General features: G+C 34.7%; 1 protein-coding gene across 2 annotated transcripts in view; it reads right to left on the reverse strand.

Moving 5' to 3' along the window:
• LOC111518177 (procathepsin L) overlaps positions 1 to 13,649 on the reverse strand; it is a 48,218-nt gene extending 34,569 nt beyond the window's left edge. Inside the window, exon 1 of one of the 2 annotated variants that reach the window (XM_074182020.1) lies at positions 13,568 to 13,649. The gene's annotated coding sequence lies outside the window, so the exon portion shown is untranslated. Of the gene's footprint in view, positions 1 to 1,546; positions 1,656 to 13,567 lie in introns of those variants that run through there. The other variant, XM_074182019.1, reaches the window with a different exon arrangement.
• Between the last annotated feature and the right edge of the window lie 12,970 nt (positions 13,650 to 26,619).

Raw genomic sequence — 26,619 nt, forward strand, 5'->3', positions numbered from 1 at the left:
TGATAGTTTTATTTAGTGTAATTTAGTCAAAATGAATAAATTGGGAAGGTTTTATATTATTTTTCTCAAATATCCACTGAAATAGTAGTATTTTTCATCAAGAATTCATGAATGCCAAATATAATTTATTTTATTATCTTTCAAATGATCAAAGATAACGGATGGATTCTTCAGTTTAAAATATTTGTAAAGTAGAGAGTATTGCAGAACGTTTAAATACCTCTTTTGTTTGCAAATCAATTGTTTTCAAATTTGGTACATACAGTAATGCTCCACCCTGAATTTGAAAGTAATATATATGTTTGTTTTGCCATGCCGGTGTCATAATTTTTTTAAATTTTACCAATCTTTCAGATTTCTAATTTAAATTTTTGTTGCCTCATCTATGTTTTTCAGTGTACCTTCATTTAGAAATTGGAAAATATACAGGTCAAAAACTTATTCATTCGGTGTTTGTTTTGCAAAACCGAGCGGGTAGATACTTATGCAAGGTGGAATTGCGTGAGTCATACAAACCATTATTTTTAAGAAAAAAAATTCTCACTGTTACTTGTATTTTCATTCTGGAAACTGCCTGATTAACAAAAAAACATATGATTGGAACTTTGCAACATATAAACTACATAATCCGGCAAGTAACCTAAAACAAAATACATCTTCCTGTTCCAAAACCAAGTCAGACAAAGTATTCTTTGATTTATAAATGTAAAAAGCTGTATAATTATATATCTCACGAAATTAGGAAGGATAAAAACTATAAAAAGTTCAGAAATCTTGTTACGATGTCCTTGCAACAAAAGCGTACTACAATCTTGATAAATACCTATTACAATGGAACTTTGCTGTGATTTAATATACAAACTATTCTTTTGACAAACGTAGTTAAATTAATTTTTTCATTGTTATATGTTATCTATTTGATATGTGACCTTAGTTTTGCTCAAATTGTGTTTCTGGGTATTTGTGTTTTTAAATTGTTTCTTTTCTTTAATTTTTGAAGTGCTTTGCATACCAGATTTTTTAACAAACTTTGTCAATAAGATTGTATTTTCTTGGACAATAAAGTATATGTCTATCTACCTATTCATCTATCTATCTAATACTTTATGTACTGGGTGAAATCTTTTTGGCTTTCACTGCTCCACCTTTGTACAAAAAATAATAACTTCTAAAAATATACCCCTTTCAATTTAAACTTTATATACATACCAAAATCACTTTGCAGACAAGGGGGATGTTTAACAGTTTCAGACCGCGTATACCTTCTATATTAAATACTGGAACTAATGGTTTTAATTGAAATTAATACCATTCACTTTTCACAAGTGCCGACACCCAGAGGTATCCTATTTTCTCACTTTACACTGCACTCTTTTTTCAGTAATCACGATTTTTTAAAGGTACTCCATACATTTCTTTGTTAAAATATTCTATTTCGCGGTCAATTCATCTGTGTTTCAGAACCATAACTGCGATATTTGAACTCTAATTTTTCGAAAATAACAAAACATTTGAAAATTTCAAATATCAATAGATGCAAACTTGCCTGATTAAAATAATGACACAATATTCCAATGATCTATCAGCATTTAGTTGACTAGTAACTATTTAAAAAACTTCAACCTGATTCATTCATTTATAGGTTTAAGAATCATAAGACATCAAGAGAAGGGGAATTTCATTATAACTGATATTGGCATCAATAACGATCGGTTATTTGGATAACCTTGAGGTGCTCCCGGATACAAATCAGCTTAATAATTTTGAGAGAAATGCCTATTACTAATGCTCTTGTTAGTATGTGAAGAAATTTCAAACCAGTCAAAACCTTCTTCCAATTTATTCACCCCACACATCATTTTCATTTGCAATATATCGTAGTTCAAGTTCATTCACCAAAACCTCCAACAGCATTGAATGGAATCCGAAACTCCATATTCGGATAATCTAAATTTCTAATGAACAAACGCGTACCAAGGCTGGTGATGCTTCACAAACTTGAAAAAATCAGTTGTATCCATTAACAATTTCAGAATTTTATATGTTTTCATTTGAGATGTATTAGTACCTTGCTGTGTCAGTACATTATTCACCAAATTCATAAAATATTCTAATCAGTTCAGAAACAAATCGTGGATCACTGAGGATGTTGAAAAATCTCAAAAATATACACAAAAGGCTTTTCTGAAGTAAATTAGCATTGGATTCATAGAAAAAAATATTACAATAAAGTAGTGAATCAGTAATTTCAGAAATGACAAAAAAAATTAGAACATTCATATCATTCCATAGAGAAGTTCCTCTGACATACTCATTGATGATCATATTGGTGAGACAAAACTCGTTCATCACCACTAACAGCGAAGAGCTCTAGAATTTTTGGGAAATTGGCATATTCTGATCATTTTGTAAATAAATGAGCAAGTGGTAGATATTATGACAATTTTTTATTTACGAATAATTTTTCAATAATCTTAGAAGAAATGAAAAATATTGCTGATAAATACGCTGACAATATCTACAGTTCTCTTTGAAGAAATGTCTACATCATTAGCTCATTATTAACACACTTAGTAAATTTGTCAATGTATTTATAAGCATTCATAAACATGGAGAAACCACACATACAAAATAATTACACTGTGTCGATTTGTTTTTAATTTGAATCTTTAACGTTTTTGAAAATTAAAATTTTCTGCGATCCTAGCAGGACATTCGACTGTAGTAGTCAATAAATTCTAATACCAGTGGTATCACAAATAGTGCCCCAACTTGAATAAAATATTTTCTTTTCGATAGAGAGTAATATATCAGTATAATCAATACTGATGTGTGTATATGTATATCTATGATATTTCAAGTACTTTATGTTATTTGAACAAGATTTTTGAACTCTGCCTTTGCGTTGATTTGTGTGTTCATTTAGTTCGATTTATCTTTGTATTTTTTCGAACCTATCAATGCAAAAACACATTATTTTTAACCGTAGTATGCGATGGTCATGCCCTATCCCCCGAAGCCCCGATACATTCGGAAGAGCGCGCTAGCATTATCAATACCATGGGGTTTGTGATTATTGGGTCCAAAAATCATGTGTCCTGAGCAAGCGCAGTGAGCCAAGAATCTGTCCGGCTAAAATTTCTCTTAGTGCGGCAAGCCGGTATGATTTTAAGATTCAAGAGTAGGTGTTATTATTATTATTATCATTATTATTGTTTATAAGCATAAGTTTACGCTGGTCAGGCACTATTCTTCGAAGCTCCGATACATTCGGGGGACGTGTCAGCATTTTCAACTAAAGACCACTCACCACACAGTGTTATGGGGAGTGATCATTGGGTCCGAGAATCATGTGCCCTGAGCAATCGAAATGAGCCACGGATGACAGCCTTCTGCATTCGTCCGGCTGAGATTCGAGACTGAAAGGCATCATTCTACCAGGACTCACATATTCCATCTTGACACAGTGGTCTGGATAGAGTCTCCGGAGTTCAAAGAAAAAAACCTGATATTTTATCCGTTTCTCCTCCTCTCTTTGGACGATATTCGTCTCTCCATTAGTTGAAAACACCCCTACAAATATCGTTTTGCTCTGATTGTTTTGAGAAGAACTACATGAGGTTCATGGGAATGAGTAGTTCTAATAAATTCGGCACTACTTGTTACATACTACTGATTCAATATTCCTCGGAGCGTAGGGCAACACCGGTGACTCATCAATACCGCAAAAGTACCGTAGGTGGTAATAAAGCACTCTCAGGACCATGTTATATCGATGATGCTGACATGCTGACAGCAAGTGCGTTAGGATCTAAGGCGCTTCGCGGCAGGCCCTGCAACTTGTGTCAGGAACATTTATAGCCATCATGCGACTGTAGTAGATTGAGGTGTTGAAAACCCCATCCTAGCATACCATGACGAATTCCTCAGTTCCGACATCAACCCACTCGAAGTGAGGAAAGCGAAGGTCAGGCGAAGTCGAGGTCTTCAATATTGTTGTATACCCCATTGAGTGTGGTGCCACATGAGTGAAGTGTGTTACGTTTTTTTGATAAATCCGTTCTCAACCAGGCAGTGAGGCTAATATCGCGGTACCACCGTCCAAAAGGTTTATTCGGGATCTGTTTTTGCGAGCGCGCAAAAAAAAGCTGAGTGACCCTCGCTTATTTTCATGAGAATAAACACAAGTTAGTTATCGCTGGGTCTTAGGAGATAATTTAGAAAATAGATTGGGTTCTTTTTCGGAGGTGAAAATACATTTGGGTGGATTAACCCATTATGTTTTCCGGGAATCGCGACTTTTGTAAAGATGTCTTAGACATGTTGCAATTCCGTATTCGAATCTGATAGTTGGATAACGGATTGATCTTGACCCTGAGAAAAATAACATCTCCGTGATGTTAGGTTCATCGGCATCGGGAGATGTTATGGATTTGCGAAATTTTGAATTCTTTTATTACATACATACATTTGGGCAGTAGACCGTTTTAACTGACCATAAATGCTATATTGACCAGAATACTTCATTAAAACCGGAAGAACTCAGGATTTCATTGTTTGGTAGATCTTGAACCGAGAAAACTAACACGCTGTTGATTATTTCCGCCCTGGATGGCTACTGCTGTCGATCTTCGAAGAAAGTTTCTTTATTTAGTGTTATTGAAAACTTTTATCGTTTTTTTTTTGTTACAAAAGCAATGGGTCGTACTGTTGAGCCGTAGTCTCACTTGTATAAAAAAATAGCTTAAAGAGAACATATTTATATTTTTATGTGTATATACTTATAGGTTGTTATTATTGTTTGAGTTAGGTCAATTTTCCCATTGGATAAATGTCGTTTAGCGATTTTGGGATCCCTCTTTCCTTGATTTAATAAGAAGTATACGTAACTTTCGGACGTCTTTGTTGATTTGCCATTACAGTGATTAAAAGTTTTGTGAAATGAGTCTGTCGTTTAGTAGTTTCTCTCTTCAGACATAGTCAGCCGGAGCAACGCAAAAATACTTGGCGCCCATTGGCCACGTTTATTGTGAATACAATTTTTCATCGATCTGCACGATCCTGCAAGTTGTTCAAGACCAAGCACACTACTTGCCATACTTAATTAACCCTACAAAAATATTTTTTTTTATTTTTCTAAATTAACAGACAAACAGGTGAACGTAATCTCTGCAGCTTTTATATGGCACTTTTCCTGGACGAGTTCCAACTCGGTGACAGAGTTGTGATCACCTGGTTCAGTGTCCCATACTATACCGAGATCATCAGCCGATCCAGCAGCTGCCCCGAAGAGAAATGCCCCAATTTCTGTTTTCTCACTGTGGCAGACCATGCAAAAAAAGGGATCCGAACTCTTGAGTACTTTACAAGCTACATCCAGTATCATTCTGTCATGTAGATACTCCAAACTCAAAAGTCCACGGCCTACCTGTTGTCGGGGGACATACAACCGTGGAACGTATGATTTAGGATGAACACTCCTATAGATATTCATCATTTTCCTGGTATTTACGTCATCCTATTGGGTCCATTTCACTACTCCAAACGAGTAGAGTAAGATTGGAACTGCAAGCATAATTGTAGCAACGACTTTGTTCTTTCCTGCTGATACTTTCCACGGAGAGAGTTCTCTACTGCTGTTACATCTTGTGAGTGGCATTGTTCCAACCCGAGGTAAGTATCCGTCTCTCCGGTATACAGATGTTGCAAAACGTTTGAATCTACGCACATGCTCCTCGTAAGCCCCGCATCGTCTTCTTTTGAAATGGGCCGTTGCACAGTTGTCTTTCCCGACATTCTCAAGCACTGATGGCGATTCTTTTCTCCAGAGGCATACAGTTTAAGATCATTCAATCATTCACATAAAAGGAATGGGTGACTTTATGCCTTCGGTTTCCGAAGGTGCCACAGTACCCACAGTGCCCACGAGTATTTCTGAGCGCAACAGATAATGGCATTTATTAGTGAGATGCAAAGAAGCGGGGGACTTAAGGAAACGCTCTGAAGTACACCACTTCTGAAAGTGACTCACACTGTTTGTACTCTAGGATGACAAGATGTCCATTGGAAAGGAATAAATGAGTAACATATTCTGCAATGAATAAGTGTTAATTTCATATTATACATGAAACAATAATGCTAGCACAAGGTTCATTAATTCTGTCTCTAAGTCGCCGTATTGTCCCAAGTTGCGTAACATAAACTTTCGATTTGATATAACCTTAAAGAAAAAATAGAGAGGAGTCAAATCGGGTGTACAAGCAGATTATTCCAATAGACCGCACCTACCAATGCACATGCCTAGGTATGTCCAATCCAACCAATCCTTTATGCACCAATGCACATGCCTAGGTATGTCTAATCCGACCAATCCTTTATGGGCCTACAACCCTTGATTGTTGGCCACAATTTTACGAATCCGTGAGTGAATGAGATTTTGAAGAATTTCCAAATTCAGTTCACCAGTCAGCTCTTACTTTAGATATATGGGACCAACAATATGCTTTCAAAATATTTCTGCCTAGACATTTATTTTCCCAGGAGTTTAGGTGTAATCTCTGAAAATATATGGATTTATGTCTAACCAATATCGCAAATTTTGGCGGATGACATTTTTATTTAAAAAAAAAGTGCATTCGTCATTGAAACAAATACTTTTATGCAGTTTTGATTTGCAATCAAATGTTCGAAGATTAAGTCATAAAACTGCATTCTTCTGTCAGGGTCATCTTCATTCAAATCATAAAATCATGTAATATCTTCAGTTTACAAGGAGAGAATGTTAAGTCTTGACGGTGGTTGTTGAGACAGCATTTACCCGAGCAACTGTTGTCATGGACTGCAGGGGGTTATTTACTACAGACGCTGCGATTTCCATCTGTTTCTCGTATGAGATACATTTTCTTCCAGCTCATTCAGCTCTAGCTATACCTCCAGTTGTATGAAATATTTTAATCAATTTCCTGAGATATTTTTGGCAGTTAGAATTTGGAAATCTTGCATTGAAGATCCTTTCTGCCTCATGAAAATCACTGTCGACCTCTATGAAAACATGAATTGCTTCTGGTTTTTCCTCTGAAGAATATAAATGAAATGAAATGAAGTGAATTCTCAGTATCAATAGTGACAACTGTCAAGCTAACACAATATTCTCTGTTACTAGGCTAAAGCGATGTAGATTCTTAACTACATAGTTGATTACAAAAAACTCGCAAACCGCATTAAAAAGAGAAATGCGTTTTTTTGTTAAATATTCTGGTATAATAAAAACTTCAAAAAAGACTGACGACTTTCCTGATTATCTAGTCTGTCACCGACCTTGGCAATATGAAAATGAATTTTCTACAGCGGTTCCACTAGCTAATTTTCTGATCTTGTCATGACAGTGTCACTGTTAATACGATTTTTTTGTTATGATTATTGTTATTTAATTATTGCTATTCCCAGGTTGAGTTCAGCCTTGGCTGATACTCCGCCTATTCAACTTGATACTGAAAGTTCTTTCATTTTAATTTTTTTGTCTGTTTCAATTGTACTTTTTATGGAGAATAAAGATGTATTATTATTATTATTATAGCGCCTTTCTTGGGCGAGTGATGTTTCACCATTGGCTTTTTCATCAAAAGGCACTGAAACACAACACAACAAAGTTTTTGTTTCGGGGTTGAAATTAGATGATTTTAATGTATTTCCACGTGTTAAAACCGAAAGTGACCATAAAAATTAAATATTAGCTCTTGTTTTCAAGATATAGTATCATTATATTATATATATATATATATATATATATATATATATATATATATATATATATATATATATATATATATATATATGTATATTGAGTTTTCAACAAATGAAATATTTGAGTTTGTCAATTGTACGCACGTGGTTGCTATTGAAATTATCGTGTGAAGTTGATTTTTAAATTAATTTAAGTGCTGATCTGAAATGCCTCGAAAGTGTGTGAATTCCGTCGATAGCTTTTGCTATATATGTGGTGAAATAACATTTAAGGCTCAGAAACGTAAAATGACACCTATCGTTAAGACGGCCTATGAACATTATTTTGGTGTGAAAGTTGGGGACCAAGATAAATCATGGGCTCCTCATATATGTTGTAATTCTTGTTCCGTCATATTGCGAGAGTGGCTGAAAAATAAAAACCAGGCAATGGCTTTTGCAGTACCTATGGTTTGGCGTGAGCCTACCAATCATACAGACGGCTGTTATTTCTGCTTAACTCCTCCCATTAAGCAAGGTTTATCTATGAAGAAAAGAGGAACGGTTAAATACCCTAATCTCCCATCTGCTCTTCGGCCTGTACCACACTCAGACAATTTGCCAGTCCCTTCTCCACCCCAAAACTATGAAATTTTAGAGGAAGGTGATGAAGACTGTTTAGAAGGAGCAACCCATCCTTCTACATCCTATGACCCTGATTTTGAGGTAAGCGATAGGTCTAGTGATTCGCAAAGAATTAGTCAAGCAGAGTTGAGTGACCTTATAAGAGATCTTCGCTTGTCTAAGAAAAAGGCCGAGCTGTTAGGGTCAAGACTACAACAGTGGAATCTTCTAAAACATGATGTGAAAATATCTTAGTACAGATAGCGTCAAAAAGATTTGCTTCCTTTTCTTGAGAAAAAAGAAAACCTCGTAGTTTGTTCTGATGTTAATGGTTTGATGGACTGCTTGAATTTGGATCACACTCCATCTGAATGGAGACTGTTTATAGACTCTTCAAAACTAAGCTTAAAAGCTGTACTTCTGCATAATGGAAATCAGCTACCCTCATTCCTATAGGTCATGCAGTTCACATGAAGGAAACGTATATAAATATGAAAACACTTCTCCAATCAATCAAATATGAACAACACAAGTGGCTCATCTGTGGTGATCTGAAAGTCATTGCTATACTCCTAGTAATGCAATTAGGGTTCACCAAGTACTGTTGTTTTTTGTGTCTGTGGGACAGTCGGGATAGAAAATCTCACTATAAAAAAATGAACTGGCCTACACGAGACCTAAACCCTAATGAGAAAAATGTAGTTTACGAGCCTCTTGTAGATCCTAAGGATGTTCTCCTTCCCCCATTACATATTAAGTTGGGACTAATAAAAAACTTTGTGAAAGCCATGGACCAGGAAGGACAAGCTTTTAAGTACTTGAGAGCAAAGTTTCCCAGGTTGAGTGATGCTAAAGTCAAGGAAGGCATCTTTATTGGGCCTCAAATCCGTGAAATCGTAAATGATCCTGCTTTTGACATGATTTTAACAGGAAATGAAAAAAGAGCCTGGGAAGCCTTTAAGGGGGTTGTACATGGGTTTTTAGGTAACAAAAGAGATGATAACTTCACAGCATTGGTTAAAGAACTTCTTCAAGCTTACCACCAACTTGGATGCAACATGTCCTTAAAAATTCATTTTCTTCACTCTCATCTTAATTTCTTCCCACAAAACTGTGAGCTGTGAGTGACGAACATGGAGAAAGATTCCATCAAGACATTGCCTTAATGGAACAGAGATATCAGGGCCGTTGGAATGAAGCAATGCTTGCAGACTACTGCTGGTCTGTGTGTAGGGATGCTCCAGAAGTGTTTTATAAAAGACAAGCTAAACGACAGCGATCTTACAATGAATCGGATGGACTTAATTGAAATTTGGTGGTACAAACTTCTTTTATTTGTCAAAACACTAAGAATAATGTTTTTTTTATTAATTTTGTACTTAAAATATTCTAAAAGAAACATAACAATATTGTTTTATGTACTTTCACTTTTCACGTATAGTATAACTACTCTTTAAGATTAAGTACTGTGTATCTCAAAAACCAGAGCTAATAAAAATTTTTCATTGTTATTTTCGTTTTTATCACCCCAAAATTAGTAGAAATTGACTAATTTAGTGTAGGAAACATCCAAAAAATATTTTTTTGTTGTGTTGTGAAATTATTCTTTTTCATACTTGCTCTGCTCAAGGGGGGCCTGTTTACGTCCGCAATGTAGGTATATTTTTGAGAAATTATTGGATATTCATCATTTGATGTATCTGCTGATGAGGCACAGAGTTCTATCCTGGATCAAACGGTATTTCTCATCAATATACACGATTTGAATGATTACGTGGATGACGAACATTTAATTTTTTATGCCAAAGATCGTTCTCAGGTCATCATCGACAAATCAGATTCCGTTCTTGAACAGAAGGCAATAATATTTCTTCGCGTTTATCTAAAACTTTTTTTTCCAAATGTAGGTATAATCTCACAATTGATACAGAAGCGAATCGACAACTTTTTTCTGAATCACACATTATCTTGGCCTTAACATAGATATCTGTTTGATCTAAAAAGTCCGTTGCTTCCCCCAATTCTCTAAACTGTATGATGAGGCTTGTTTTAATAAAAAAAAACAGTTATAATAAATAAATTATATATGTAAGATCCGAACGCTTGATTTTTTCTTTCAAATGACGATCCTGGGAAATCACCGGAAAAAAAACTTCGGCAATGCTTTTCTGAAAAGTAGACAGAATAATTTTCGGAACACAGTAGGTAACGTGGTATGTACTCGAGTATGTATTAAATCAGTCGAACTAGCTCAAAAAAGAATCAGAATTGAAGGATTTTTCCTACAGATGCTACGAAACGGATTACTGAGAAGAAAATATTATGAAATCTGTGCTATATTATTCCACCGCATCATTGTTGAATTTCACATTGAAATTTGATGTAAATAACCTCAATAGTACATAAAAATCTCAAATTTATTATTAATATCAATGTGAAGAATTGAAATTTTCAAAATATGGTATATGTTCCTTTTGATTCTATCCCAACAATAACCCTAAAATATCATCAGATGACCGTATTGTCATATGTGTATGTTAATCAATGTATAGAAAAAAGCATTCCTGCTAAAATAGCTACCTTCAATGATTGGTTTGAAATACAACCTTTTAAATTCCCAAAGTGACCATAAACATACTGCAAATTATACTTTTGGTATATATAATGTACCTAATGATTTGACTGCCTGATAAACGAGTGAATATTGTTTACACCAGCACATACAATTTTGAGAAAGTTGAACTACAGTATCTGTATCTGTAGAGTAGGGAGGGTGAGTGTAGACCCACAGCACTTAGGCCACATGTGACCCATTGTACATCCTCCCAAGGAGTTGTCCTCCTAGGTCATCGTCCATGTCCTGTTCATGTCATGTCCTTTCCAGGAAGGTGGACAGGTCTCTGGGAGACATCTTCTTTATATCGGCAGGTGTAGACCAAGACTCGCCGAACACACACTCTCTCATTGACGATAACTCTGGACATTCGCATAAGATATGTCTGACAGTTTCATCTTCCTGTTCATACATCCTGTAGAGGTGTGTCCACTAGCTCCATATTGTGAAGGTGTTTCCTCAGTTGACGGGGGCCAGTCAGAAATCCTACTGTTGAGCGTAGATTTTTCCTGGTCATCGCCAGATACTTCTTCGGCGCCAGCTTCCCAGGATCGCCCAGGGTAATCCTGGCAAGATTGCATCCTTTGATTTCATCCCATCTCTTTATGGATTGAGCATGGGTGTAACGTTTGGCTAGTTCGTTAAATTACTCGAAAGAAAAGAATTATTTCGAAACAAATACTTCTATATGAACACTGAATTATACAGAAGATACTTTTCTCTACTCAGTTTGTATTTCAAAAATTCGTTGTGGAATAAAAATCAGATATTATTCACATGAGTTCTACTTTAAATGAATGGTAACAAATTACACTTACATGGAACACTGTCACCCTCACTGGTATACATCGATGTTTCGCCTTAGGACACTTGCCCTAAAGCTCTTCAGTACCAAATTGGATAACATTATAGAAAATACACATAATTCATTCATGGATCACGATTTTTTAATGTCACGGAATAAGCTTGATCTGCTTATGTCATCGATGACATCGTGATGACATTCATTCTCCTATTTGATTTAATCCCAGTCAAAAGGAATCTTATTTGAATTGAAGGAGTAATTAATTGTTGGGAAAGAGAGTTTTTGGCTTTCTACTACTCAATCCATTAAATACATCCTCTAGATTCTTTTTAATGAGATCGCTTAGAAGATCACATTTTTACATCGGACTTTGCACTGAAGATAGGAATTTTTATTGCTTTTATGAAAAGGTGAGTCAGACATATTTTTCATATTATATGCAGAGCATATTTTCAGTTTAATTCAATTAAGACATTTCAAAAACTTATTTCAATACCTACATAATAATGAAAGTATAACCGATCAATGTCTGTACATGAGAGCTATTTGAGATAAACTTGTTGGTAGTCTGAATTGAAACAACAGAACCCCAAACAACGATTTTCAGAATTATCAGAATGTTTTTCTGTTTGCCTGTACATTTGTGCGTGCTAATCTCAAACACGGCTCCACAGCTTTGAGAGCAGTGTTCACTAATGTATTTTGGTGAGTTGCACTCCACATTATCGTTTGAATAATTCCAATCGGAACATAAATAAAAAAGGTATCAATTGAGGAATCATATCAAATATTTGGAAACATTCTCTTCAGCTGATGTGGCTGAAACTTTGATTAACTATACTCATTTATAGTTTGTGAAATGATTTTGTTTGTGGAATCGTTAAAATCAAAGATATGCACATACATAAGAACGTTTTGCTGCTGATAGGAAATATTGGAAAACCCAAAAACTGAAGTCAACGAGAATAAAGTCACGGGCAACAGCTAGTATGTAAATATTACTCGAGATTCGTAAACCTTCACTGAAGATAATCGTAATTTAATAGTTAACCTTTGAATCTTGTACTTTTCCGTCTTTTCTCTATTGATTCTTGCAATTCAACACACGAATTACATGATGCTTATTTCGATATGAAAATGTTCAACTAAAGTGACAATTCACATTTCGCAAAAATTAGGAAATGTATATTATTGTTTGCTTTTTCAAAATTTAACTATGAATTTATACACTAGTCAAAATGTTCTTTAATTTCGAATGTCCTTCCTTTTCGCCTTCTCGAGTGTGATCCATGACTTTTTGGGTAAATTTACAAATCTGCACTAAATTTGAATTGAATCGTATGTCATGATGATGAATTAATTCAAGCTCTGCAATTATTGTTAAATTCATGCTACATACAGATATTATCATTTGTTTAAAAAAAATCTGTTCTGTTCTGTTTTTCCGTTAATCAGCTGTCGCCCCCATACAACTCTCATAGGTTGAGAAACTTGTGCGAGCTAAGGACTAACGAGGTCTTACCGTTTAACGTGTGATTCCTAACACGGAATATAATATTTATAAAAATATCTACCCGAGTCTTATAAATATTGTTAATATCAGGTTTATCGAAAATTTTATTTATTGGAATAAGTAGCTATATTTTCAAATCAATCGGTTTTTGTGAAGCACATGTAAATCTCGAACGCACCATGTGCCAAGAAAAAACTGTTTTTTTTTCTTAAAAAGTACAACAAACAAAACACACTAATCACATCATTCACAGTAGTAAAGACACAGTTATATTTTTAATTTTGCTTACCGGTAATCTTCTTGATATGAGTTTAATTCGAGAGGCTGGAAGATACTGAAGAGATGGCGGTTGTTTCTATATAATTTGTGGTTCTTTACTATTTGCCTCTAGGCATCCGTAATTTCAAAACAACAACAAGTGGAAATTCTCGCATTGAGGACTTTCTTAGTTTTATTAAACGTTCATTTTAAAATTGTAAAAAAAAATTTATTAATTGGGGATATTATGAGGTGTAAGTAAAACAAAATACCAATATTGAAATTATAAAGTACGCAATGCCGTCATCAAGATCCTGTTATGATCAAGTTACAAGTTGAAATAGGAATAATTCACAGCTGTAGTTTCGGACAGTTGAATGTTTCGATTCGAAAGTAATGGATAAGTGGAACATATCTTGTCAATTAAGCAAACTATAACTAACTAAACGAAACCATGACTGTGATATAATCAACAACTATATTTGATTTTTTTTATATCAAGGACTATTTTTAGAATATGTAGTGCATTCCATTTCGAACGAGCCACCCTGAATAACTTTTGGTACAATGATTTGCAGGAAAAATTTAAAAACACGTCAATCAGAGTATACAGGGGTACTCATTTTAACATATTCACATTTGATGTAACTTCCCCTATAACTCTCCCTATAACTATAACTACTCCCCTGAATAACTTTTGAAACAATGATTTTCACGAAAAAAAATACCCCAACAATAGTATACAGGGGGACACATTTTGACATATTCATATTTGATGTTACTTCACAATGTAGAATATATTACGATCTGAAGCTCATAGTTTGGAAGATAAAAATTATTTGAGTTGAAAACGAGCCACCTTGAATGAACTTCTGTACAATCTGTTACTAGGCTTCAAAAGTGTTTTTGTGAAATATACTTCAAAAAAGTCTTATTTTGCCCAGTTAAGTCTGAATTCGATATTCTCTTCATTTTATATTTGTCTAATTCTACAATAACGATTAACTTCCAGGTGAAGTTATAATTGGCGTTTCTGTTTTTATTAATTCTTTTGAAGCGATGGTTTATACGTTTCGAGAACGGATTGAAATAGTGAGTTTGAACCACCAGGAATGGAAATAGTGCTAGAGCTGCTGCCTGTATGTTCAATGATAAACATCCAGGAAGAAATGTACGACACAAATACGTTTCGGAATTATTGAACAAATTTATGGAAACTGAATCTGTTCACAATAAAAAGCATAACCGTTCAGGAGTTGTCAACGATGAAACTATTTGTACTGCAGTTTTAAGGCACGTTGGACTAATGGAAAATTCGCAATCTCTTACTAAGTTATCCCGAAAATCAGGAATCAGTCGTACAAATGTTTTCAGGGTCCTTCATAAGTACAAATTTTATCCATATAAGATTAAACAAGTTCATGAATTGAACGAAGATGATAGACGTATCGAGTTTTGTGAGAGTCTCACTAAACGGATGAACTTGCATCAGAATTTCTTGTATAAAATTTGTTTTTGGATGAATGTACCTTCAGTTTAAATGAAGAGGTGCATCTTCAAAATTGTCGATATTGGAGTGATACGAATCATAAATTGAATACATACACAATTACTAGAATTAATACTCTATTTTGAGTAAGTACGCATCAATCAGAGCTTGTTTGTGAAAACTCTATTCATTATTATTTCATTTCAAGATTTTTATGTATATGTTTCAACCTACTTTTGCTAATGCATCATTATAACCAGGTCTTTCTTCTGTAAGTATTGAGCTTACTGGATCCTCAATGAGAAGGCGTCCACCAAATTGACGTTGCTTATCGCGTTCAACTCATCAAATGCGTTCATTTGATATTCATATCAAAAGGTTTACTACTGTTGAAGCGCCATTTTGTGGCGCACGCCATATTTGATTTAAGAGCCCTATGGAGTGGCAGCGCCATATTGAAAATCGCGAAAACACTTTGTGAAAAAATGAGATGTTACTTGAAAAATATGTATAGGGGAAAGTTATCGATAATGTATCAAAGAATGTCGCTATCTCATTGTTTTCCATTTATTTTTCTAAACATGTTTTTAACTATTTATTCCTTTGACGAATTTCAAATGTTTAAGATAGCGACATTGTACGATTAAATATAGTCAACTTCTTCACAAAATAAGTTATGAAATGATGTTTGACTAATCTATAAAATGTGTTTTCCTTATTCAATGAATTTTCACCCGTCAAGTGCTGCCATCTAATGAAAACTGAACCCATATTAGAGCAGAGAAGGGTTTGGCAACATCGCTGTTAGCGAAACACCTGTCGATTGGAAGTAATATCAGTTTGATGTTAGGGTAATTGGTCTTTACAACAAGTTTCAACTTTTACACCATCCAATCTCGTTTAATCAATTCGGTCATTTCTATATCTTCACTATTATTTCATTTCAGGTTTTTTTTTGCTCAATATAATTGTTTTTTCAGCTATTCATTTTCATTTTTGTTCTTCAATTTTTTTAATTCTTCTTTTTTAGTTCTTTCAGGGATTTCAAATCATTTTATATAATATCAGACAATGGAAGTCCGAACTAATGAAATTCAATAAAATATATGTTTCATAGAAATGTGATTTATTTTACTTTTTGCTCATTCAACATTATATTTTATTGTTTTCAATGAAACTCTCTTTGAGTATTACTCACAGTTCATTTCCTCTAATCAATTATGTTTATCACATAACTTGTCGATTTGACGTCTTCTTAAATGTATTCAACTCGCATCGAGTGATTTTGAAATGTGAAAAAGTACAGAATTTGTACTTACATTGAGTGATTTCCCAAGTTGAAATGTAAGGAAAAATGATTGAACCTTGCTTAGAATTACCGAATGATATAAAAAATTTATTTATGAAATTAACGAAAACAAAACGCCTCACTTTTCGTAAACAATCACAACATGTTTTATTTTTTGTAAATGATTACTAAATGTGCCTTTTATAACTATATTTTCATACCATTCGCTAATTCTTGTCTTGGTTCAGTGATTTTAGTATACTTTTCAACTCGGAAATCACACAACACACGAACAAATTTCCATTCAGAACTCTGATTAGTCATTACTCTGTCTCTTGTGCCTCTATGAAATCACTCAAAATGGAGTAAAATGAATGTATAGAAGACGCCAAAGTGACAAGTTATGTGATGAATAGCATCCTTGATTAGTGAAAATATTTGTAGATTCGATACTTTATCATTGAAAAATAATGAAAACAATATTTTAATGAAATTTGAAAAAACTTGTATGTGACACAATAATATTTAATTTTTTGTAACTTGCGCTTCTCGCGCTCGTTACACAAAATTAAACTTTTCGTAACTCTTTACATAAATAGCTATTCTAGAAGTATGTCAAGCATAAATGCATCAAATATACTAATTTCACGAACCTATTCTGATAAAAAATAGAAATTCAATATTTTTTCACAAAGCACACAGCCACTGCGATATCTGGTCCCGCCACTGGAGAAACGAATGAAATCAGGGCAGCGTTGCCAAGTGATGAACAGGCGAATGTGGGCATTCATTAAGAAATGCTGTTCTTTATTCTCGTCGCACTTATTTCGATTGCTTACTTCCGTTACCCGCCAGCAGGGACGTGCGTCTTTGATTAATTTGGCTAGAGAGAGTAAAGCAAGAAGAGAGATGAAAATATCGTTGACAGATAATAATTTAGTCACGTGCTCCCACGGCTTCTTAAAATGAAGGCATTCAATTAATCGTGTTATTATCACGAGAACCAAAGACGGGTAAACTTTAAGTTCAATCGGTCGACGTTAACTAATTTAAAATTCATTTTAAAGATTTGTTCCGCACCATCATAATGAAAGCTTGTAATAATAAAAATATATTACATTTCGTAATATACATATGAAATTTTGATTATACAGAAATGTCTGCCAAATTTTTTAAGAAAATGGAATGAGATAAAAGCTTGTAACTAAATTTTTTTTTCAAAATACTTTTTCAACTCTGATTCAAAGGTACTATTTTCATAAATCATCTAAATCTAAAGGAACGAATTGTTCCTTTACATGATTTGACAAAAGTACTAAAGTGAAGAAATTATAAAGTGTAACTCCAAGCATTTTTTGGATACGCCTATGGATCGAATTTAGTCCTATTAAACCTGAACTTCCCGGAGAAATTAGCATTTCACTTTCATTGAAGTGTCTGAATTTTCTTTCTGTTTCTAATGGCATGTTTGCGTGTAAAAATATCGAGTAATGATATTTTGGTATTTATATTAACATTATTCCTTCATAAGATTCATTGGTAAAAAATTTTTAAAGACCGTTAATCATGATTGAAAAACTATTTACTGAAATAATTCTTAAAGGGAGATACTAACAATGATTTCAATAGTATGCAAAAGGAAAGGAGTAGATTGATTATTACTCGAGTATCGAAACTATCACAAAATTCGTAATTGATCATTTTCTGAATATTTGCAAAACTCAGGAGCAATGACCAAGAAAATGAGCGTCAGCCGACGCTCCTGTGATGGAGCTGAAGATGACACCCGGGGCCCAATTCTCTACATCATGTGAGTATAGTCACAGGGTTTTATATTCCCAAACAATTATAGTTCAAGTAAACGATATAGTGCAACCTCCCTCCAACAGCTTCCCTTGAATAATATAGTTAGGGAGCTAACTTATTTTGTTATTCAATAATCATTTCTGATTATATAATAATCACAATAACTATAATATATATATATATATATATATATAATATATATATATATATATATATATATATATATATATATATATATATATATATATATATATAGCTGTTTCAGCCTATTGGGCATCGTCAGTACCGGGCAGGCGGTCCTCGATTGAAGACAAAATGAGAAAAAACCAAGAAAGTACTAGATAAAAATAGCTGCGTAAACGCAAGCGAAACATAAGTGGAACCACCTATTGGTGTGACACCCAAGTCAACTTGCCAAGTTTTTATGTCAGTGTTGGTGGTTTGACCAATCAACCGACAACTGCGGTGGCAGAAATTTGGGAAGCTAACCTGAAATGTCATCGGAAAACGAATCCACATGTTTCTAGAAATGATATGAAATCGAGAAAGGTTAATGCAGCCAAGCTGCTGGAAAATAATTCCATAAAAATCAAAAGATAAATAGATTAGTACTTTTTGATCATTCCCATATTGATTTCAATTTAAGAGCCACCGGTATACAGCTGTTTCAGCCTATTAAGCATCGTCAGTACCGGGCAGGCGGTCCTCGATTGAAGACAAAATGAGAACAAACCAAGAAAGTACTTGATAAAAATAGCTGCGTAAACGCAAGCGAAACATAAGTGGAACCACCTATTGGTGTGACACCCAAGTCAACTTGCCAAGTTTTTATGTCAGTGTTGGACACTACGTCCATGTTGTAAATTTATATATACATTGAACCATACTCTCTGTGGTTCAATATTTCAATGCATTCGAATCTTATTAACCGGTATATCGTTTTCGCATTGTTCACCGTTGATATTGGAATCACTACACTGGAAAAAGTCTGCGTTGTTATCACACTCGTTATTACTATTAGTTTCTATCCAAGGACGCCACAATTTAAACAAAATTTTCAAGTAGTTATATCTGCACCAATATCGAATTTCAACACTCAAATCGTGATCAGTTCACGAACTGAACACGACGTCGATAACCATCCCCGCATTCCCCGATTTCTATTCGTCACCGTAACATGACTTCAAATTCAATTTTATGACTCTTCAACCAATCATAAAGGTTAGGTTAAGTTAGGTCCAAAGTAAGTGGGTCTATTCGACCCTCCACCACAACCCGCAAGGGTTTATTGTGGCTCACACCTAGTCACACCTAGTCACAAATAAACCCAGCTTCTTAACGAAGCCGATTAGTTTGTATGATGAGTGGTCTTTCAGGTCAGATGATAAGAGTACGGCTCTGCCGAACTCTGAAAACCTGATGGTCCTCAGCGGGGCAAGCACATAGTATGTGCCCTACTGTTTCATCATTTTCCAAACAGAGGCGACACACACTGTCTTCCGACATTCTGAGTCTCTGCATATGATGATTCAAATGACAGTGACCTGTAAGAAGGCCTGTTAAGACATCGTAGTTCATCCCTACTGTAGTCCAACAACTGTTTTGTATCAAGCTTCGAAGGATAAATAAACGCCTTGGAGTTAATTCTTTCTATCGAGAAGAGTCGTTTTTGGCAATTTGCTACCGATTTAGACGTTGCTCGGTAGGAGCCAAGAGCTTCCAACGCCGCTTAAGTGTCCGAGAATATTTTTATTGACTTATGTATGAGGTTGGATTCTTCCAATTTCTTCGCACACAATTCAATAGCGTGAATTTCCGCTTGAAATACAGTCGCATAGGTTCCTAGGCAGGTTGATATCTCCGTCTTGGGTCTGCGACTGAAAATACCTGCACCAGAACCGGAAGGTGTTTTTGATCCATCTGTGAACCAACAACTATCTGTTCTTAATATTTCCTTTTCCCGGTGGATCCAGTCCTGCCTACTCGTGAACAGTACTTTATAAGGCAGTTCGTAGTTGACAGTTGGAGGCATGAAGTCAGAGGTTATTTCCAGAATGCTGTGACTTCCAGTGTCAACCAACAGACCGTGTCACTCTGCAATAAATTGATTTGTGCAATTGGAAATGTGCACAAGTCTATATGCAGTCCATCTAGCCTTTCTCTCCAAAAAAATGTGGAGAGGAAGTAGATCTAGAAGGATCTCCATGGCCGTTGACGGTGTGATACTGATGGCACCACTGATGGCCAGACAAGCTTGTCTCTGTAAGCCAGAGAGCTTCGCCTGGGCCGCCAATCATAAAAACTCCGTTAGTAAAAAATTATTCAATACAAACCGCCAATTCTACATTTCACGTGGACTAGTTCTCAGCCGGTTCATTTGTATGTATTAGTATTTTTGGCCTTTGAGAGTGCCGCCAACTTTAAATGTGAACAATATCGTTTACTTCGACTGTACTCCCATGCAAATAAATACTAGATAGTATTCTCGAGTGCAAACTGAAAGAGTATTTCCATAGGAGACAAAATTTTGTTATTTTAGGGGATAAATATCATATCAAAGTAAGCGCTGTTTTATTGCGAACGGAAAATTGACTTAAATGACATTTGACGAGCTTTAGATAGCGAAAATTTTATGCGAATGAAGATGTGCAACAAAGAGATCCAGGAAAATGTCCCTTACTCTTAATGCGAATGAACAAGAGTGTTCATGCTATGCATTCGTGTAATGGGCTAGTAGATACTGTAAATACTTAAAAGTTACAATTGAGACGATGCGCTACTATGAAACAAAGTAAATGGCTACGAGGGTTGTCCCAGAGGTACCCGGCTTGACCTTGAGAAGGCGGTAGTTGTTTGAAAAATATGAATGTATAAGAAAGTACATAATCTAGAAAGCATATGTTTCAAGTTTGAAGACGCTGAGTTGTTTAGTATTTGTTTAGCAGCCATCAATAGCGAACGGTTTTGGTGAATTTGTCCACATCTTTATTTGTTACAATACTTTAATTTGAAAGGCTCCAGCCCAACCAATATAAAAGTTGAACTGGAATGTACCCTGAGTGAGTTTGCTCATCCGTTTACAACAGTAAAATATTTAGTAACATGGTTTAAACGAGGCCATACGAGCTGCCAAGACGAGCATTGCAGTGGTCGACCAAATGGGGTGACGCCTCCAGAAACGGTGAAGAAAATCCACAAAGTGTTTCTGAATGATCGTCAACTGAAAGTGCGCGAGCCAGCAGACTTTGTAGGCATTTCAAAAAGTGTGGTATATCGTATATTATCTGAAAATTTGAAATGAGAAAGGTGTATGCAAGATGGGTGCGGCGTTTGCTCACAGTCTAGCAGAAACAGTGTGGTGAAAATGTTTCAATTGAGTGTTTAGAGAAGTTACACAGCAACAAAACAGAATTCTTGCGGCGTTTCATAACCATGGGTCCATCACTTTACACCCGAGACAAAAGAACAATCAAAACAGTGGACTCAACAAGGAGAAACTGCCCCAAAGAAGGCGAAGACCGTTTCATCTGCGGGTAAGGTCATGGCAACGGTTTTTTGGGATGACCGTGGGATAATTTTCATTGACTATTTTAAAAAATTTAAAACTATAAACGGCGAGTATTAGGCAAAATTATTGCAACGTTTGAGCGAAAAAATCTAGCAAAAACGACCGCAGTTGGCTAAGAAAAAAGTGTTGTTTCATCAAGACAATACATCAGCTCACAAATCCGTTATCGTGATGACCAAAATTAACGAATTAATGTTTGAATTGCCACCTCATGTATTCTATTCGCCAGATTCAACCCCTCGTATTATTTTCTATTCTCAGTAGTCAAAGATTTTCTAACGATGAAGAAGTGATGTCGGCAGTTAATGGCTATTTTGAGGAGCAAGACAATTCTCATTATAAAAACGGTTTCGAACTTATTGTACGTCTCTGGGAAAAGTGTATTATAGGGCTGCAAGAAAATTGCCTTGAAAAATGAATAACTATTTTTCCAAAATTCTTGTTTTCTTTGTTGATCTGTTTACTTCTGGGACCACCCTTGTAAACAATGTTTTCTATGTGACTCGGGGTACTCTTGTTCATTGTAGTTGGCTAACTGAAGAAAACTCTGCGTGTTATAAAAAAGTGACATCTTTGAAAATAAATAAAATGGAACATTTATTGATAACTGATATATATGATAATTCTGGATTATTATCAAATAGTTAGTATATTTAATTTGTAATGAAAGAGAAACACTCCAAATTGCAAAGTTTGAACATTGCTTAAACATTTTATAGAAACTATGTATCCTTTTATTCCATTACAAAAATTTACTTTCAGGTGCACGTCTATACTTCTGTCGCTGGTGAGGGACCAAAATGTCTGAATCTGGTGTCCAATCTCAAGTCTACCGCCAGATGCTCTGAAATTATGCTCAGTATTCACTAGTCCATCGCTTACTTACAAGAATCCTTCAGTGACGGCATCGATTTTTTTAATACTGCATTCAAATCATTCACTCTCAACGAATTGAATAAATGAATATACAAAATTCATTCTTGAAAAATCTCATTCATAAGAAACAAAACAAATCAATTACGACAAATGTAAAAATATGTCCAGTAGTAACCAAAACATTCTCCAACAAATAAGTTGTCAGGAGAAGGGGATTGAAAAAACACTGTTTTTTAGGGCGGTATAAATATATAATCATTTGAATTATATCGTCAATAGACACACTGCACCCATCAATAGGATCGACTTAGCTTTTTCCATAGGAAAAAAATATTACATTATTTTCTGCTGGGAGTTTAACGGCCATGGTAGAGGGGTTAGTCTTAGTCTTAGTGATATTCTTCAGTTTACTTCGAGAGCGCGTTGAATAAAAAGCTAAACAACATGGAAGCTAGTTGTTCGGGAACCGTGAAGCGTCCGAAACTGTCAGCATTGAATATAAATAAAAAAATGAATGTTTGTAATTCTTTAAGAATACAATATCCGCCCGATATAAAAAGTAAGAAGAAAGTAGGGCAAAAATGCATGAGTATGACCGGTGTCAATAGATCGACAATTTTTAGAATTCTTAAGGAACTCAAGAAAAACAACAGCTAATTTTTATTTCTTTTTCAATTGTTCAATTTTTAATTTTTTGCTATTTTATTGTATTCATTGCTCAATATAATTGTTATTTTAATTTTTAATTTTATGTATTCTTTCAGGGAGTTTGAATCATATTAGTCCGACCTAGTAAATATGTATATGTTTTTTATTTTATAACTACATTGATTTATTCATAGATCTTCAGGTAATGAAAAAAATAATAGTTTTTTGTCGTGGCAGTTTTTTCAGGAAACTTAAACTGGATAGCGTAAACAGTGTTATTGAACACAGAAAAAATCATAAATATGATTAAAAATCATCACAGGGAAATTCTACAGATTAGATTACATCGTCAACTAAGTTTATTCGGAATCGATAATACCAAAAAATTTTAAGCTCTGGTTGAATAGTTTCCTATAAAATCAGTGTTTTTTTAATAAAAATGAGAAATAATGTTTGAAACAATGTTAGGCAAATTACTTTTCAAACAATGAGAGAATAACAGTCAATAAAATTGTTGTGTTTCAATTCGTAATGAAGGAGCAGTAAATAACTATTTTTAATGTGCCTTGTATAATTGCAGATTAAGAATTCTAGTGCAATTCATATTGCCCTATCATATATTGATTAAAACTCCATTCTTCATATTTTAATATCTACCTTCGACTTCGGTCTCTCGATGATAACATACCTAGGAATTGGATTTCACAAATTTAATGGAGGTCCATATATATCGAATAGAGAGATAGTCTATTCCTTACGAAAGAGAATATATCATGGCGTTTGTAATGAAGAAATCCATTTTCTTTGAACCAATTCCTCTAGATTGTACAGAGCTTTCTAAAGTGATTTCGATAATGTGGAAAATTCTACTAGTTATCGAAGTATCTTCATAAGAAAGTAATGTTCAATACGACCTACAATATTTGTCCCTATCAGAGTTAAATAATTCGTTTAAAAAACCTTGCCGAAAGCTGACTTCTCTATAGAAAGTTAATTTGAGTTTCTGTAGAACAGTGACACATCATATTGAAATCAATGTAAATACCAACAATGTAGACACCTTGAATGCGATCTTTATCTATTCTTATAGAATGTGACACATGAAAAAACTGGCTCTGTCATGCAAATAACTAATTAAAACTATGTTGTTTTTCAGACTACTGTCAAGTGTTGAGACAACAATCCAAATTGGTGTTGATTTGTTCTTGTACATGTCGTGCAGAGGCGGACATATATGATGTTAGTTAGTTTCACACAAATATTTTTTGAGGAGGTAGCTACCGGACAAATAGTAACAGCTGAAAAAACATTTGTTTTGATGTTCCGTTAGACAACAAATAATGTTTCGGTTCGAAGTAATATAATAATTTACTCGAAAGTACACAGAGCAGTGGCCGGTGACCAGTCCAACTGAGGAAACTACTGTTGTAGTGAAACGTGTATTGTGAAGATTTTTAATTATTATCATGAATAGTGGTACTGATTTTCACTAAGTAACGGTTCAGTGTATTTAAGAAATACTGAAGAATTCAGGGTTTGAAACAATCTTCTCTAATTTTCTTTCATATAAACCTTATTCAATTCAGAAATTTCATGTAATTTTATAGGAAAGTCGAACTTTCTTTACCGAATAAACCTAAGTGACAACGTGAGCACGTGAGCATCTATTAACTTGACTCAGAAATTTTGATTCGAGTGTTTACTAGGAAAGTTCTTACCTTTATATTTTTGATACTACTTTTCTTAAAACCAAAGAACTACTTACTATACTTATACCCATAATAAGTAATGCATATGTTCAGAAAATTGTTCATCAAGAGGAGTTGAAGAAGGTGATAAAATATAAGGTGTTTAAAAAAAATCAATGAAAATGTATGAGTAGGGTGCTAATGACGGTTCTGAACCTCCCCCCATCAATGCCCCCTTCGACACTGTTGACCATAAACAGCTAGGATTCAGGGGAAATGTACACAAGTTATTTGAAAACTACCTGAGCAACAGAAAGCAGCAGGTAATAATCGATAATACACTGAGTGAAGAAAGAATAGTACAATATGGGTTGCCGCAAGGTACGGTATTGGGACCGGTATTCTTTATAATCTACATGAATAATATACTCACCTCACAGACCAACGGAGATATCATTAGTTTTGTAGATAACACGGCAATATTCTATGAAGATACATCCTGGAAAAATCTGAAAAATAAATTCGAAAGTAATATGAGTATAATTATAGGTTGTTTCAATAAAAAAAATTAAGACTAAACTTTGAAAAAACTTCGTTTCTATCTTTCGCTTGTTACTCATCTCACATCCCAGATTTCAATTGCCTGGAAATAAAAAATAGTGATATTACTCAGTTGAAGTTCTAATTGACAGACATATTATATGAGATGTTCACATAAAAAAACTGGAGGTTTTTGAGGAGTATCATTTCTAAATGTTTATACTTCAAAGATATATTGAATACTCACCAAATTGAAATCCTGTACCATGCATTAATAGAGTCTAGATTGTCGTATGGAATCCTAGGTTGGGGTGATGTCGCCAGTAGTTACTAAAAACATCTAGATATTTTACAGAAAAAGTTCCCAAAAATTTTTTTCAATCAATGTCAAACGTATTCATCGATCCTACTATATTCTGAAAGTGGAATACTGGACCTCAGGCAAATCTATTTTCTACGTGTAGCGGTAGATCAATACGAAAACAAAAGTCGCCTAAGAAATATTGACCACAATTATAATACCAGGGCAAAAAAAGGAAACATGATGCGCACTGAGTACTCATTCAAAACTATTTTTCAGATAGGATAAACTTATCTGAGCACGAGAATATTCAACAATAGGGAATAGAATTCCCGGCGGTAATATTCATTAAAAGATGTTATTACATTCCATGATTATGTTTAAGTAGTACAGAATATCATAGAATATTACTGGAGTTTTTCCCAACACCAAATTGTTATTTTTAACATCTCGACACGTATTTTGATCACCAAGTGATCATCTTCAAAGAGGAAGATTAATCTTTGTCTTTGAAGATGACTTTGAACTTCAAACCACTGTCCCACTCTTCTCTAATGACTTGGCCTTGAGGTTTATGCGACGTCACATGACCTTGAGTTAAAGAAAGTCGCAAAAATTCCATCACCTTGGGTCGCACGGCACATGACCATCACTAGGGACGTTGCATGGCATATTGCCTTGACTCCACAGTGAGCATAAGGAGATCAAGTGGTGAGGGGGCGTACTTCAAAAGACAGTAAGCTCTCGACTCTCTGCTATTTTAATCTTATCGCCCACTTGTCCGGCACAGCACAGCACGGCCCATCCATCGGATAGGATTGGAACAATGAAAATGAATGGACAACCGCCCACTAGCCCGGCACGGCACAGCCAAGAGCG

Source organism: Leptinotarsa decemlineata, unplaced genomic scaffold (assembly GCF_025532065.1).
Source record: "Leptinotarsa decemlineata unplaced genomic scaffold, Ldec_3_MD MMD2_tig00026328_RagTag_RagTag, whole genome shotgun sequence".
NCBI lineage: Eukaryota > Metazoa > Arthropoda > Insecta > Coleoptera > Chrysomelidae > Leptinotarsa > Leptinotarsa decemlineata.